A 5,696-nucleotide genomic window follows, 5' to 3' on the forward strand; every position below is an offset into this window, starting at 1 on the left:
CGTATGTTTATATAACAATAGGACCCAAGTGAAACAGGTTTACTTGCATTCGAAAGAGATGCAAAACTACAGCGTTCTCTTTGATCCGCTTAATAAAAAACTTCAACTTGAATATATAACGTTTATTGGTACACACACATATATGGATGTATATTTATATTATATATGTATATGATTATACGTACATATGTAAGTACATATATATATATAATATACATACATATACATATATATATATATGTGTGTATATATGTGTGTGTAGATGTGTGTGTAGATGTGTGTGTATGTATGCATTTCAATACGTGTATGTGTGCGCACGTAAAGGCATACATAGATGTGCATGTGTATGGTGAGATCTTTGCGCGCATGCATGTGTGTTCATGTAAGTACGTGAGTGTGTGTGCATGCGTTGTCACGTGGATGTGTGTGCGTGCGTGTGTGTGCGTATGTGAGTGCGTGCGTGTGTGTGCGTATGTAAGTGTGTGTGTCACAGGTGAAGTTAAACCTTCGTATAGACGTATACTTGATTGAATCAAGGTTGTTCGCATGCGTTGCAATTTGATAAGATGCTTGCTTCCCGGTTACATGGTTCCGGGTTCAATCCCATTGCGTGGGACTTTGGGCAAGTGTCTTCTACTATAGCCTCGGGCCGACCAAAGCCTTGTGAGTGGATTTGGTAGACGGAAACTGAAAGAAGCCCGTCGTATATATGTATATATGCATATATATGTTTGTGTGTGTATATGTTTGTGTGTCTGTGCTTGTCCCCCAACGTCGCTTGACAACCGATGCTGGTGTGTTACGTCCCCGTAACTTAGCGGTTCGGCAAAAGAGACCGATAGCATAAGTACTAGGCTTACAAAGAATAAGTTCTGGGGTCAATTTGGTCGACTAAAGGTGGTGCTCCAGCCTGGGCGCAGTCAAATGACTGAAACAAGTATAAGAGTAAAAGAGTAAAGAGAGTATATATAATTATATATATATATATATATATATATATATGCGTGTGTGTCTTTGTGTCTGTGATTGTCCCCCTCCACGGCTTGACAACCGCTGTTGGTGTGTTTACGACCCCGTAAGACCGATGGAATAACTACAATGCGTGAAAAAGAAAATTAATCCTGGGATCGATTTGTTCGACTAAAACCTTTCAAAGTGATGCCCCAGTATGGCCGCAGTCAAATGACTAAAACAAGTAAAAGATGAAAGATATACACAAACATGAGTATATGTGTAGATATTAATGTCTCTCTTGCTCTCTCTCTCTCTCTTTCTGTCTCTCTCTCTTTCTCTGTATTCGTATAGGTGTGTGTGTGTGTGTGTGTGTGTGTGTGTGTGTGTGTGTGTGTGTGTGTGTGTGTGTGTGTGTGTGTGTGTTTGCGTGTGTGTGTTTGTTTGCGTGTACATATGTTTCTGATGGTGATAGACGAGGTGTGGTTGCTATTTTTAGCAATGCAACCGACCGATTCGACTCTGTCATTGGCGGATGTATATAAACGTGTGCATGTATATACATGTCTGTGCCTGTCTGTGTGTGAGTATGTGAGCGTGTGTGAATATTTTACTATGTATGTCAGTGTCTGCGCGTACGTGGATCCGTGTGTACGTCATCGTCTGAGCGTGTGTAGCCGAAACTTGTTTGTCTGCATGTGAGCGTGTGGTGTGAATGCGTATGCGATTATGTGTGTGTGTATGTGTGTGAGTTGGTATGTGAGTGTGTGAAGGATGAACATTACATGCAATTTCAATATGAATGAAAGAAAATGCTCTATCTTTTCATATTTAAGCACTCACACATACGCACACACGTACACACACACACACACACACACACGAGAATACATTAACACATACAAAGCTCTTACACCAGAATGTTGCTGACAGTGACTTCGAAGTTTCGGCCAACTAACCCATCGTCGGATTGTGACAGCTGAAACTTAGAAGTCACTATCAACAACATCTTTAAGAATTATAAATTTGTACTCTACAGAAGTACAGATTAACGCAGATTAATGTAAAATTGCTTTTAATATAACTGAACATAAATGAAAACATTAATATATATACATATAGGTTCAGCCCCACTTCGTTGAACCTTGTGAATGGATTTGATAGACGGAAACTGAAAGAAGCTCGTCGTATATAAATCTGTGTGTGTGTATATATATATATATATATATATATAGATGTGTGTGTGTTTGTATTTTTGTGTCTGTGTTTGTCTCCCCATCACCAATTGACAACCAGTGTCGATATGCTTGCGTCGTCGTACAATAGCAGTTCGGCAAAACGGACTGACAGAATAAGCGCCAGACTTAGAAAATAAGGTTGATTCATTCAACTGTAATTTTCAAAGCGGTACCTCGGCATGGCCGCAGCCTAATGAATGAAACAAAAAAAAAAAAAAAGATATATATATGTGTGTGTGTGTATATATAAGTATGTATGCATGTATGTATATATATATATATATATATATATATATATATATATATATATGTGTATACACACACACACACTCACACACACACACACACACACACACACACATACATATATATATATATATATATATGTAGATAGAGAGAGAGAAAGTGAGAGAGAGAGATGTACAATGGGTTCGGTGCTTATGGTAAGGATACTAAATGGGGTGGTAATGTTGCTGGTAGAGGTGGTATTGGAAAGGATGCTGGTGCTGGTGGTGGGGGTCGTGGTTGGGTGTCGTGACAGTAGTAGTGATCTGTAGTTTTTTCAGTGGTATTTTTCTTTGGTTTATGATCAGTGTTGCCATCCTCATCACTACCGGGCACCACACACAGTTTCATACGCGCGCGCATGCATATGCATGTGTATATATGTACACACACACATGAGTTTATATAGAGATATGTATGCGTGTGTGCGCGGACGTGCGAGTACATGTTTGTGTGTATGTGTGTGTGTGAGTGTGTGTGCGTGAGCGTGTGTGTGTGTGCGGGCGCGCTTTCATATGCTTATAAATATTTATAAAAATATATGTATATGAATATGTCCCCATAACTTAGAGGATCAACAAAAGAAATTGATAGAATAAGTAAGTACAAGGCTTACAAAGAATAAGACCTGGGGTCGATTTCTTGAACTAAAAGGCGGTGCTCCAACATGGCCGCAGTCAAATGACTGAAACAAGTAAAAGAATTAAAGTATGTGTGTGTGTGTGCGCGCGCGCGCGCGCGTGCATGTGCTTGCGTGTGTGTGTGTGTGTGTCTGTTCGTCTTACAGCCTGACGTTAAACTAAAAGATTTCTCATTGCATTTTTATTAGAGTAGATGTTTATTAACTTTGAGAAGGTTACGGTTGATAGTAATTTCGAAGTTTCGACTTGTTCTCTTTCCTCAGACTGTTTATTCACACACACAGATACACAAACACACACACCACATACGCACACATATACGCGCACGCACACTCTCTCGCACACGCATACATATGTTCCGCTCACAAGCATATGAATGTATGCAACGTAAGCATGTATAACCCGCGTATTAATATAAACGATGAGAAAATATTCGCTATAAAACTGAAGTCTAATGTATAGATAGGGTAGCTGTGATACGAAACTACATGTCTCCAGTTACCCTGTTTGGCCGTTGGATCTGTACTATAACAACTTTTATCTTCCCTATGGAGTTGTTCATTTGTCATACCCCACCCCGTTCCTCCTCAGCCTTATCTCAACCACTGTTCTCAGTTACGATTTTATCTAAATACAACAGATATCGACTGTTCAGTAGTTCTCACTACACTTTATTCAACACAGACCATAAAAAGATAACTTTTGTTGTTAAACACCCCTGTACACAACCACGAGAGCATGCATAGATATTCACGAGACGAAATACGCAAAACGCATCACACAAACGCATGCAAACAAGCATGCACATAGACACATACACGCGCATATACGCGTACGGAAAGATATGACAAATATAATCGCATATAAAATCACTGATTAACACATTGTTTAAAACGTAAATATTCGCACTTATATATAGGAATACAGTAGTAATGAATCTGTACACATTTACACACGAACATAAGCACACACGCACGCATATATATAACACACACGCACACATATATATAACACACACGCATACACTCACATATATATGCATGTGTGTCTGTGTGTGTGTATATATATATCATACAAATAATATGTGAGTGTATGGATATATACGTACATGTATGTACATACCTACATCTACATGTATATATAGATGCATATCTGGGTACAGGACGTCACAAATATATATATATATATATATATATATATATATTCATTATATTCATATTCATATATATGTATTTATATATATGCACGCAAATGTACATATACGCATTATTTAAATATGTATATACACACACACACATATATATATATATATATATATATATATATATATATATATATATATATATATATATATATATATAAATACACGTAAGCATACCTATATAGATCCTGCATATATACATGCACACACATACACACACACACACACACACATATCAATATATGACTTTGTATTATGTATATACTCAACGATATCTATAATTACATGCATCCGTATGTTTGTAAAATGTTTACTTACATACATATGTTCATGTTATAACTATACGATTAAGATAATCGTATACATTCGTACATTCGTACATTCGTACATTCGTATATGATTATAAAAATCTGCACATATTTCATAACTTCTCTTCAGAATTTTATGAAGTTTTGTAATTCTTAAACATGTAACATTATGCACAACGCAATCCGTATGTCATACATATATACATATTTTGTGATACATATAAAAACAAACACAAGCGCAAGCATATATTTATATAACTGTAAAATAATTTTCCAAATATAAAGGTAAATTTCATTTAAAATATCTGTAGTGTACTTTTATTTATGGAACGTGAGTTAGGAGACCCTGTCAAGATAGACCAAAGCAAGCAAATCACAAACTAAGTGAATAACTAAATATGGAATGAGAAACAAACTTTATACTTCATCTCCCGGAAAAATTGTTTAGTTGAACGTAATATACTCGGAATTGAAATTTAAGTAAGTTTTTTGCGTGCTTGCGTATGTGTTTGTGCGTGCGTGCGTGTGTGTGTGTGTGTGTGTGTGTGTGTGTGTGTGTGTGTGTGTGTGTGTGTGTGTGTGTGTGTGTGTGTGTGTGTGTGTGTGTGAGTATGTGTATGTCTGTGTGGGGTGTGTGTGTGTGCGAGTTTGAGTGTGTCGGTCAGAGAATGTGTCCGTGTGTATGTCTATGCATATGTGTGTGCGTATGTATGGGAGAGCATGTATCAGAGCGAAGATAAACATGAATATATGTGAAAAGCATTGTAAATTAAAAATTAAGCTGTAATATTATTCGAACCCTTTGAAATACGCACACATACACACACGCACGCGCACGCACACACACGCGCACGCACACACACGCACGCACATGCACACGCAGCCCCCCACACACATATATAGGAATATACATTACATATATATTCATATTCATACAAATATTTGTGTGCGTGTGTATGTATATAAATAAATATATATATACATACATACATATACATATATATACATACATACATATATATATATATATATATATATATACGGGTTGGTCAAAATATTTTTGTAACATATT

General features: G+C 36.9%; 1 protein-coding gene across 1 annotated transcript in view; it reads right to left on the bottom strand.

The window, feature by feature from the left end:
* The window catches only part of LOC106875459 (FMRFamide receptor), a 180,719-nt gene that overhangs the window by 173,892 nt on the left and 1,131 nt on the right, over positions 1–5,696 (bottom strand). The window lies entirely within an intron of this gene.

The sequence above is a fragment of the Octopus bimaculoides genome, chromosome 4 (genome assembly GCF_001194135.2).
Source record: "Octopus bimaculoides isolate UCB-OBI-ISO-001 chromosome 4, ASM119413v2, whole genome shotgun sequence".
Taxonomy (NCBI): domain Eukaryota; kingdom Metazoa; phylum Mollusca; class Cephalopoda; order Octopoda; family Octopodidae; genus Octopus; species Octopus bimaculoides.